Here is a 12,645-nt window from a genome sequence, read left to right as displayed (position 1 = left end):
TTATCAGAATATTAATATAACCCGCAAGTTAAAAATAAGTTGTATAAGTAAATCTAGTTTTTGACAATGTTGGCCAGACAGGCCTATGCAGAAGAAAGTTACTGAATGCTTAAAGCTAATATTTAACTTACTACCGCAATTAACTTTATAGAATCAAGTGTGATTGAGTTTCTCCCTGCACACCACTCCTGCCTCTCCATTCTGATTAAGGTATTAAGCACTGCTAGTGTTATTAGGTAAGCAAATACAATTTCAACTCAATGGGGCTAATTATTAGTAATAAGGTCAATAAATTTTAACTTTATATAAGCTGTTGAAAAAAATACACTACTGAAAATTAACTTCAAGTGGAGTACTGTGATAAACCATTGTTTAGAAAAGTCATAGAAATATGAAATCCAGTGGCTATAAAAGAAATCTGAACAGTAACCTCTCAATAGGCATCTTTACCTGCCTGTCTCTTAACTGGTCACTCCCACTCAATCCATCACATCTAATAGGTTCAACTTATTATGTTATTATTTTTTAAGCATTATTTTCATTATGGCATTCTTATTTTTGAATTATAAACTAACTCTTGCATACAAATATAGATGACAATATTTAAAAAAAAAACCAGACACATATCTACAACCAAGCTGAACAGAAATAATTACTAACAAAATATAAGCCCCTCTATATATTTGTCTCTAATTTCATTCTCCATTGATAGCAGATGTAATCACTCTTCTATTTGCATACACCATTCTATGTGATTTTATACACTGACTATATGTGTATGTATCCACAATATACAGAATTTCTTTACACACTGACATGTTATAAGAAGGCACAGTGTATATATTCTTTAAATTTTGGTTTTGACATTGATCCATGCTAATATTTGCATATTTAATTCATTTTAACTAAAAATTTATCCAATGGAATCCCATATTCAAATATTAATTTTCTTGGTGATATGTATACATATATACATATATATTTATATATATATATACATTTTAAATCTAAGAATTATGGATTTTAAGAAGGCATTATAATTTATTAACATTTATAAGATCAGTCCACACTCTTGATCTCAAGATTTAAAACTTTTCATCAGTTAGTCCTACACTGCTTATACAATTTTATTTTTCTAAACCAGTGGTTCTCAATATGTAGTTCCTGACTAGCAGCATTGGTAACACCTGGAAATTTCTTAAAAATGCAAATGATAGGACCCTACCCCTGGCCTACTGAACCAGAAACTCTGGAGGTGAGAGCCCAACAATGTCATTTGTTACACACTAGAGTTTAAGAATCACTGATCTTGGCCATGGTAGTGCCTGGTCTTTCTGGCTACTCACCTTACCTTCCCAGCCTATTCCCACTCCTTATGACTACTCAAGTGCTTTAATCCATATTATTGCATGAAAGGTTTTCTTACTTGTTTGACTTATTTACATGTCCTGTTAAGTTGAAACCTTTGCTGAACATTGAACATTCGAGCTTATCTGACATATAGTAAAAGTGTTCAATATCCCAGCCATACTGAGTTTCTTATATCCCCAAACATAAAATTACTATTTCACATCTCTGGGCCCTTTTTTTTTTTCTTTATTCTTAATGCCCTGTTCCTTGCATTCCAGAAGAAATTCCAATATCCCACCAGATCTCCTCCTTGGAAAGACTACTCAGAAGGGAAGTACTTGTTGTCTTTCGTGCCATTGCTATGCCTCATACATGCCACTACTCTGAAAGCAGGACACAGATTCACCACAATTGTCTGCTTACAGGTCTTTCTTTTCATCAGACTGCAACTTCTTTGCTCTGGCATCCTCCTATGCTTGATTCATAGCAAATGATTCCATTTGCATGTGTTCAGTGAGTGACAATACATTCCACTCAACATTTATTGAGTATGCGTATAGATCTGATTCTTTTCTAAGTACTAGGGAGACACAAAGGACACTAAAACACTGGCCCTGTCTGTGAATTATTTCTAGAATTTATCCTTGAGAGAAGTTTTCTTTGGAATTTCTACATTCTGATGTTCATTCTTTTGATTGTGTAAGTATTCTAGAGCTTGCAATCAGGGGACATTTGTGTGCTATCCTAACATGCAATACAATATTTAAATTGTTTCATAGATGTCAAGCTTATTTCTCTCAAGCATATTTTAAAGTACCTAAAAATAAAATGTGTACTTCAACTTACTTTAACACTTCTTTATTAGGCCTAGCACAGGGTTGGGCCCAACTGCTATTTAATAATTTTGCCTCGATTTTTATGAGCTACATCTTCACTGTGAAAGAAAAAAAAACACATGGAATTATATTAAATTTTCTTTTGATACAGTTACAGATGGAAGATATATTTCTTATCCATTGATTTGATAAATTTAGCCAGTTTTGTATTTATGCAACAGCTTTAGAAATAAAGTAAAAATAGAACTTTGGAACTGTTATCTACCATGATAGACAATAATTTGACTCACATAAATTGCTTTCTATTATCTTCCACAATTTTCTCACATCTGATTTCTTTCCAGAATCTCTACTATAAAGACAATTTTCTCTAAATTTAATACTTTAGTGCCTACATCACTACATGTTTATTGTCTGTGATTACAAATGATATTATTATCAATACTGCTTCTTGACTACTTAGCTAGTTCTGAACTCCCACCTTAGGGTGTAACAGAGACATCTCTGTTCTACGTAAACGTATAATGTCTTAAGATTAACATAGTGCTTTTCATTTTGGGTCCGTATTTTGTCTTATTTATTATTATACTTCTTAATCTGACCCATAGAGTAAATTGGCCTTCAAGAGGTGTTTGCTGAGCTCCCCCAAGTGCTAACCCCTGGATATCAGCACAACAGGCCCCTCCCCCAGAAGACCAGCTAGACAGACAGGGGAAAAACAAATTATTGACCAAGCAGCACTGGAAAGTTTCAGGGGAAGTCAAGGGACTTACAGTATACAGAATCAGAGGATACTCCCCCTTGTTTTTTTTGTTTGTTTGTTGTTTGTTTTTTGCTTTTTGATTTCTGTTTGCTCCCCCCCTTTTTTCTTTTTTTTTTTCTTTTTTTCTTCCTTTTTTTTTTTCTTTTTTCTTTTTCTTTCCTTCTTTCTCTTCTCTCTTTTTCTCCTTTTCCCAATACAACTTGTTTTTGGCCACTCTGCACTGAGCAAAATGACTAGAAGGAAAACCTCACCTCAAAAGAAAGAATCAGAAACAGTCCTCTCTCCCACAGAGTTACAAAATTTGGATTACAATTCAATGTCAGAAAGCCAATTCAGAAGCGCTATTATAAAGCTACTGGTGGCTCTAGAAATAAAGGACTCAAGAGACTTCATGACTGCAGAATTTAGATCTAATCAGGCAGAAATTAAAAATCAATTGAATGAGATGCAATCCAAACTAGAAGTCCTAAAGACAAGGGTTAACGAGGTGGAAGAACGAGTGAGTGACATAGAAGACAAGTTGATGGCAAAGAGGGAAACTGAGGAAAAAAAGAGACAATTAAAAGACCATGAGGATAGATTAAGGGAAATAAACGACAGCCTGAGGAAGAAAAACCTACGTTTAATTGGGGTTCCCGAGGGTGCCGAAAGGGACAGAGGGCCAGAATATGTATTTGGACAAATCATAGCTGAAAACTTTCCTAATCTGGGAAGGGAAACAGGCATTCAGATCCAGGAAATAGAGAGATCCCCCCCTAAAATCAATAAAAACCATTCAACACCTCGACATTTAATAGTTAAGCTTGCAAATTCCAAAGATAAAGAGAAGATCCTTAAAGCAGCAACAGACAAGAAATCCCTAACTTATATGGGGATGAATATCAAATTAACAGCAGACCTCTCCACAGAGACCTGGCAGGCCAGAAAGGGCTGGCAGGATATATTCAGGGTCCTAAATGAGAAGAACATGCAACCAAGAATACTTTATCCAGCAAGGCTCTCATTCAGAGTGGAAGGAGAGATAAAGAGTGGAAGGAGAGATAAAGGAACTTTCAGTTCCAAGACACGCAGGAACTGAAAGAATATGTGACCTCCAAACCAGCTCTGCAAGAAATTTTAAGGGGACTCTTAAAATTCACCTTTAAGAAGAAGTCCAATGGAACAATCCACAAAAACAGGGACTGAATAGATATCATGATGACACTAAATTCATATCTTTCAATAGTAACTCTGAACATGAATGGGCTTAATGACCCAATCAAAAGGCGCAGGGTGTCAGACTGGATAAAAAAGCAGGACCCATCTATTTGCTGTCTACAAGAGACTCATTTTAGACAGAAGGACACCGACAGCCTGAAAATAAAAGGTTGGAGAACCATTTACCATTCAAATGGTCCTCAAAAGAAAGCAGGGGTAGCCATCCTTATATCAGATAAACTAAAATTTACCCCAAAGACTGTAGTGAGAGATGAAGAGGGGCACTATATCATACATAAAGGATCTATCCAACAAGAGGACTTAACAATCCTCAATATATATGCCCCGAATGTGGGAGATCCCAAATATTTAAATCAATTAATAAACAAAATTAAGACATACTTAGATAATAATACACTTATACTTGGTGACTTCAATCTAGCGCTTTCTATACTCGATAGGTCTTCTAAGCACAACATCTCCAAAGAAACGAGAGCTTTAAATGATACACTGGACCAGATGGATTTCACAGATATCTACAGAACTTTACATCCAAACTCAACTGAATACACATTCTTCTCAAGTGCACATGGAACTTTCTCCAGAACAGACCACATACTGGGTCACAAATCAGGTCTGAACCGATACCAAAAGATTGGGATCGTCCCCTGCATATTCTCAGACCATAATGCCTTGAAATTAGAACTAAATCACAACAAGAGGTTTGGAAGGACCTCAAACACGTGGAGGTTAAGGACCATACTGCTAAAAGATGAAAGGGTCAACCAGGAAATTAAGGAAGAATTAAAAAGATTCATGGAAACTAATGAGAATGAACATACAACCGTTCAAAATCTTTGGGATGCAGCAAAAGCAGTCCTGAGGGGGAAATACATTGCAATACAAGCATCCATCCAAAAACTGGAAAGAACTCAAATACAAAAGCTAACCTTACACATAAAGGAGCTAGAGAAAAAGAGCAAATAGATCCTACACCCAGCAGAAGAAGAGAGTTAATTAAGATTCGAGCAGAACTCAATGAAATCAAGACCAGAAGATCTGTGGAACAGATCAACAAAACCAGGAGTTGGTTCTTTGAAAGAATTAATAAGATAGATAAACCATTAGCCAGCCTTATTAAAAAGAGAGAGAAGACTCAAATTAATAAAATCATGAATGAGAAAGGAGAGATCACTACCAACACCAAGGAAATACAAACGATTATAAAAACATATTATGAAAAGCTATATGCCAAGAAATTAGGCAATCTAGAAGAAATGGATGCATTCCTGGAAAGCCACAAACTACCAAAACTGGAACAGGAAGAAATAGAAAACCTGAGCAGGCCAATAACCAGGGAGGAAATTGAAGTAGTCATCAAAAACTTCCCAAGACACAAAAGTCCAGGTCCAGATGGCTTCCCTGGGGAATTCTATCAAACATTTAAAAAAGAAACCAGGGATCCCTGGGTGGCGCAGCGGTTTGGCATCTGCCTTTGGCCCAGGGCGCGATCCTGGAGACCTGGGATCGAATCCTACGTAGGGCTCCTGGTGCATGGAGCCTGCTTTTCCCTCTGCCTGTGTCTCTGTCTCTCTCTGTCTCTCTCTCTCTTTCATAAATAAATTAAAAAATATTTTTTAAATTAAAAAAAAAAACCCAGCTTCTACTAAAGCTGTTTGGAAAGATAGAAAGAGATGGAGTACTTCCAAATTCATTCTATAAGGCCAGCATCACCTTAATTCCAAAACCAAAGACCTCACCAAAAAAGGAGAATTATAGACCAATATCCCTGATGAACAGGGATGCAAAAATTCTCAACAAGATACTAGCCAATAGGATCCAACAGTACATTAAGAAAATTATTCACCATGACCAAGTAGGATTTATCCCTGGGACACAAGGCTGGTTCAACACTCATAAAAACAATCAATGTGATTCATCATATCAGCAAGAGAAAAACCAAGAACCATATGATCCTCTCAATAGATGCAGAGAAAGCATTTGACAAAATACAGCATCCATTCCTGATCAAAACTCTTCAGAGTGTAGGAATAGAGGGAACTTTCCTCGACATCTTAAAAGCCATCTACGAAAAGCCCACAGCAAATCTCATTCTCAATGGGGAAGCACTGGGAGCCTTTCCCCTAAGATCAGGAACAAGACAGGGATGTCCACTCTCACCACTGCTATTCAACATAGTACTAGAAGTCGTAGCCTCAGCAATCAGACAACAAAAAGACATTAAAGGCATTCAAATTGGCAAAGAAGAAGCAAACTCTCCCTCTTCGCTGATGACATGATACTCTACATAGAAAACCCAAAAGAGGGATCCCTGGGTGGCGCAGCGGTTTAGCGCCTGCCTTTGGCCCAGGGCACGATCCTGGAGAACCAGGATCGAATCCCATGTCGGGCTCCCGGTGCACGGAGCCTGCTTCTCCCTCTGCCTATGTCTCTGCGCTTCTCTCTCCCTCTCTCTCTCTCTCTCTGTGACTATCATAAATAAATAAAAATTAAAAAAAAAGAAAACCCATAAGACTGCACCCCAAGATTGCTAGAACTCATACAGCAATTTGGCAGTGTGGCAGGATACAAAATCAATGCCCAGAAGTCAGTGGCATTTCTATACACTAACAATGAGACTGAAGAAAGAGAAATTAAGGAGTCAATCCCATTTACAATTGCACCCAAAAGCATAAGATACCTAGGAATAAACCTCACCAAAGAGGTAAAGGATCTATACCCTCAAAACTATAGAACACTTCTGAAAGAAATTGAGGAAGACACAAAGAGATGGAAAAATATTCCATGCTCATGGATTGGCAGAATTAATATTGTGAAAATGTCAATGTTACCCAGGGCAATTTACACGTTTAATGCAATCCCTATCAAAATACCATGGACTTTCTTCAGAGAGTTAGAATAAATTATTTTAAGATTTGTGTGGAATCAGAAAAGACCCCGAATAGCCAGGGGAATTTTAAAAAAGAAAACCATAGTTGGGGGCATCACAATGCCAGATTTCAGGTTGTACTACAAAGCTGTGGTCATCAAGACAGTGTGGTACTGGCGCAAAGACAGACACATAGATCAATGGAACAGAATAGAGAACCCAGAAATGGGCCCTGAACTTTATGGTCAATTAATATTCGACAAAGCAGGAAAGACTATCCACTGGAAAAAAAGACAGTTTCTTCAATAAATGGTGCTGGGAAAATTGGACATCCACATGCAGAAGAATGAAACTAGACCACTCTCTTTCACCATACACAAAGATAAACTCAAAATGGATGAAAGATCTAAATGTGAGACAAGATTCCATCAAAATCCTAGAGGAGAACACAGGCAACACCCTTTTGGAACTCAGCCACAGTAACTTCTTGCAAGATACATCCACGAAGGCAAAAGAAACAAAAGCAAAAATGAACTATTGGGACTTCATCAAGATAAGAAGCTTTTGCACAGCAAAGGATACAGTCAACAAAACTCAAAGACAACCTACAGAATGGGAGAAGATATTTGCAAATGACATATCAGATAAAGGGCTAGTTTCCAAGATCTATAAAGAACTTCTTAAACTCAACACCAAAGAAACAAAAATCCAATCATGAAATGGGCAAAAGACATGAAGAGAAATCTCACAGAGGAAGACATAGACATGGCCAACATGCACATGAGAAAATGCTCTGCATCACTGGCCATCAGGGAAATACAAATCAAAACCACAATGAGATACCACCTCACACCAGTGAGAATGGGGAACATTAACAAGGCAGGAAACTACAAATGTTGGAGAGGATGCGGGGAAAAGGGAAGCCTCTTACACTGTTGGTGGGAATGTGAACTGCTGCAGCCACTCTGGAAAACTGTGTGGAGTTTCCTCAAAGAGTTAAAAATAGACCTGCCTTACGACCCAGCAATTTCACTGCTGGGGATTTACCCCAAAGATACAGATGCAATGAAATGCCGGGACACCTGCACCCCAATGTTTCTAGCAGCAATGTCCACAATAGCCAAACTGTGGAATGAGCCTCTGTGTCCATTGAAAGATGAATGGATAAAGAAGATGTGGTTTATGTATACAATGGAATATTACTCAGCCATTAGAAATGATAAATACCCACCATTTGCTTCGACGTGGATGGAACTGGAGGGTATAATGCTGAGTGAAATAAGTCAATCGGAGAAGGATAAACACTATATGGTCTCATTCATTTGGGGAATATAAATGATAGTGAAAGGGAATAGTGGGGAAGGGAGAAGAAATGGGTAGGAAATATCAGAAAGGGAGACAGAACATGGAAGACTCCTAACTCTGGGAAAAGAACTAGGGGTGGTGGAAGGGGAGGTGGATGGGGGAGTGGAGGTGACTGGGTGGCAAGCACTGAGGGGGGAACTTGACGGGATGAGCACTGGGTGTTATTCTGTATGTTGGCAAATTGAACACCAATAAGAAATATATTTATTATTTAAAAAAAAGGTGTTTGCTGAGAGTCTGAATGGTTAGATAGAGGACACAGTCTCATTTACTTCTTACACTAAGCCAATTTCCCCCTTTTTGACAGATAAGAGCACAGAAGCTTTGGAAATTTAGGAAGCTCAGCCAGGATAACAGAGAAAGCAGCTGAGCAAGCTATTACTGTTCTTGGTCTTCTGAGTCTAAATATCCTGTTTGTGCTACTCTCGCCTTTGTATCTCCTGTGGAAGTTTAGATGAGATGAGATCCTAGTGAGTCAAAGGAAACTGGATCTGCAATGTTCTTTTGAAAGCTGATATTTGATTTCTAGTCTGCATTTAATGTGACACAGTCTTACCAAATGCATGAAAATGATACTTGGTTTATCTGTTAAGGGCCAGGGATCTCAAGAGATTCACAATTTGGGGGGGTGGGAAGTAGAAATGTTATTAGTGCATTCTTCTGACTGCTTTTCTGAAAATGATTTGTAGCAAGCAAGCAGAACAGGGGGGAGATAAACCCTTACAGCATATAGAAGGAGCAGTTGTGCTCATTTAGACATGTGACAAGGTTGTTACACCTGCAGGCCTTACTTACAGCAGATTGTGGGAAATGTGACACCCCCGCACTGCCAGTTTGGGACTGCAAATTTGAATGTTCTCCATTAAAGAACTGAATCCCTGCTGCTTTTCAAACATTAGAAGCTTCACTGTTTCTTTGGAACATCATGTTTGAAGCTGGGAAAACATTCAGTGAGCTGCTGCAAATCAGGAAGTGAACTTTTAAAAGTCTTGATCTGTGGTTGCAAAGGTTTGTTTGAAACAGTGAGAGTGGAGGTAATTTCATAGCGTTGTGTCAAGCTGAAGAGCTTACGGGGTGAGTGCAATATAGCCGTATTTCTGCAGAAGTGAAATCAGCATGGTACCTGTTTTTTTCTAACTGATTTAATGTGCTTTCAAGGGGATAAAACTGCCATTGAACCAAAGTGGTCAAAGAAAGAAAAAAAAAAAAAAGAGGAAACAACGAAAGATCTGAGTTGATATAGAAGCAGTGGGAGAGCAAAGAAGCTTAGGGTAGGAGTATGTCTTTAAAAGGGCTGCTGTTAAAGGTTTCTACAGTGTGTGAAACGTGATATCAAAATAGAGTAAAGCCAGACCCCTGTGTTAAATCAAATATAGGGAAGGGAAAGCTTTTTTAGCTTTATTAGAGGAGTCACTCTCACATGTGCTAAGAACGCCCCAAATATAGTACTTTATCTTATAAAATTATCACCATTATCCACAATACCCCTTGGAAAGACATTGCAATCATAATAAGAGTTTTACTACCAGCTCCGTTTTTTCTTTTTTTAGTCTAGTTCAAATTATGATTAAGTGATAAGGATAATAGCTGTTAGGTTAACTACATGTAATATATACTCCAGTTAATTGTGAGATGATTTATATTATTCACATAACAGGTGCTCAGATTAATCTGTTGTTGCAGGTAACAGGTTTCAAAAAGGTTATGAAAAATCTATTTGTTCTATTCTTTGTATTGTCTTGTCTTGTTAGTTCCCTGACATAGGTTTGGAATGGATCTGTAGACATTAGATCATCTGTTCTGACTGGGGGGGGAGGACAGATTTTTTACTACACCAGACTGCAAGGCGTCTACAACAATTTCCAGGAAAGAATACATAAGTCTCTCCTGGAAACCTACTAGATTGCTCCTAATCTCATATCAGTATATGTCAAACATTTTTTGTCTACCAATCTATAGTCCAGGAATGTTTCATCAATATTAACAGCAATGATTATGAGCATCCTTAATCCCATCAGCTAAAATTTAAACTCATCTCCAGATGGCTGGCAACTTAACACATCCTTGGATACAATAGCCCCTTATGTATTTAGGACTTTTAATTGTCCTTGGCAAAGAATATCATATAATGTAATGGATGCAAAGATGGTGCAGATTGTCTAACAGCAATAAATAGAATGTATAAGAGTTTGTTTTCCTTTAATGATTGTGGATGTGCTTCCATCCATTCATAATAACGCTCTATCTATGTTGTGACCAGTGGCATAAAGTTTAGTGATAGCTAACTGGAGTTAAAGTACAATCTTTTTCTTTGGTAGTGACCTTATCCTTTTTTTTTTTTTTTTTTAAGATTTATTGAGAAAGAGTAAGAGAGAGAGAGATAACACATGTGTGCAAACACATGTGTGCAAGAGCAGGGGAAAGGGGAGAGGGAGGAGGAAAGAGAAAATCTCAAGCAGACTCCATGCTGAGCACAGAGCCCCAGGCAGGGCTTGATCCCAGGACCCTGAGATCATAACCTGGGCTGAAATCAAAAGTTAGATGCTTAACTGAGTCACCCAGGAGCCCCTGGAAGTGACTTTATCTTAGTTGGCACGTGGCCATTCAAGCTACCTAAGTCAGAGAGACATATAGCTTTAGGAGCAAAGGGTTTCAACATTTTCTCTTTAGCAGATGTTAGCAATTAGGATAGGTATTTAGGCACCAAGGTGTGAAAGAAAAAGAACTAAACCAATGCTTTGAAGCTCTGTAGCTTCTGTTTCTGATCAGCTATGTGACAATGTTATTTGTAGCATACTGGAGAGACCAAGGTACATAAGAAAGGTATGCTTACCTAAGTATCTTCACACTGAGCATCAGAACTTCAGCTCAAATAATGAGGATGTGCTCATTCTGTCCATGCACTGCCTATGTATTTCAATATGTAGAGCTTTTTTTTTTTTTTTTTTTAATCTTAGGGATTATGAAGGTAACTAAAGTGGTTTTTTAGTGACTGAACTTGATTTCTGGAATTAAAACATCTATATCAACTATATCTGTATCAATAACAGACTATAAAGGATATATAGAAGGATTATAATGTCAGTCTCACTTCCATCAGATAAAAAACTACTGATAACTACTTTTGTGAACTTTGTTTTCTGTTTGTTTGTTTTTGTTTTTTGTTTTTTTACTAATGAACTATAAAAGGATTCTCTTTGGAGGACATCACATTATCCTGTCCCCAACTACCAGGTTAGAAGGTTGGTTGATCTACCAGGTTAGAAGATCCATTTATGTAATTTCAGGACTCTATTAATCACAGAAAGTTTTATGTATTATTTCATGAAGTTTTTGCTTCTGAATTTTAAAAATTTTAAAAGTTGATTTCTACAAGAGGTTTTTCCTTCTTCTATCATGTTCTTCAAAATATTAGTTCCCAGTCTTGCTTGTTAATACAAATGTCTAACTTTTGTGGTATCTCTTTTTAAACTAAGCTTGAGCTTTCTGTATTTATATTTTTCTTTCTATTGTTTTTTTAGGCACTGTGGCACTTTAAAGCTGTCTTGTGGAAAGGATCACTTTATTTTCTTGGAGTTCTAGCTGAAAATAACTTAATTGTATAAATGTTCATACATATTCTGCATTGAGTTCATTATTATATCTCTATCAGGAGAAAGTTTAATGTCCTATATACCTAGTAAGTGTTAAAGAAATGCCAGTTCATTTCCTTCAGTAAATGAACCTAATCTCTAGAGGGCCAGATTTTTTTATCTGCTTCTGGTAGCAATTTTATTAAGTTCATTTTAATCTGAAAGAGTACAATACTCAAAATCTATGTCATATGAACTCAAGAATTCTTACTAGAATAATTCACATTCCTGGAAATGATTACCATGATTGTATATGTTGTGTCAAGATGATAGTAACCAATACGTTATTATACTTTCTTCTCACCATATGATTACCCTCATTTATACAACACTGTGACAAGGAAAGTAGAGTTGAATACTCTACTGACATGAATATCCACTGACATGAAACTTACTAAATAAAGTATGGCGCATAATCACAACTGAATATTATCCAACAACAGAAACAAATAAAGTAGAGCACCAAGAAACAATATAGATGACACACAAACTGTTTAAAGGATCCAAAGACTGTGTTTTAGTTTTATTTTCACTAATCAGGAAGAGGAACACAGGGGAATAGAATAGGGGAAGAATACATAGATACTAAACACTGAAAATGTTCTAGTACAT

At 37.1% G+C, this 12,645-nt stretch overlaps 1 long non-coding RNA gene across 2 annotated transcripts in view; it reads right to left on the bottom strand.

Moving 5' to 3' along the window:
* The window catches only part of LOC102154855, a 45,672-nt gene that overhangs the window by 25,220 nt on the left and 7,807 nt on the right, over window positions 1-12,645 (bottom strand). For both annotated transcript variants that reach the window (XR_005370434.1, XR_005370435.1), the window contains exon 3: window positions 2,197-2,284. This is a non-coding gene — a long non-coding RNA (uncharacterized LOC102154855). The remainder of the gene's footprint in view (window positions 1-2,196; window positions 2,285-12,645) is intronic.

The sequence above is a fragment of the Canis lupus genome, chromosome 15 (genome assembly GCF_011100685.1).
Source record: "Canis lupus familiaris isolate Mischka breed German Shepherd chromosome 15, alternate assembly UU_Cfam_GSD_1.0, whole genome shotgun sequence".
NCBI classification, from domain to species: domain Eukaryota; kingdom Metazoa; phylum Chordata; class Mammalia; order Carnivora; family Canidae; genus Canis; species Canis lupus.
The sequence above is the reverse complement of the archived record's forward strand: the minus strand, read 5'-3'. Positions and strand labels throughout refer to the sequence as shown.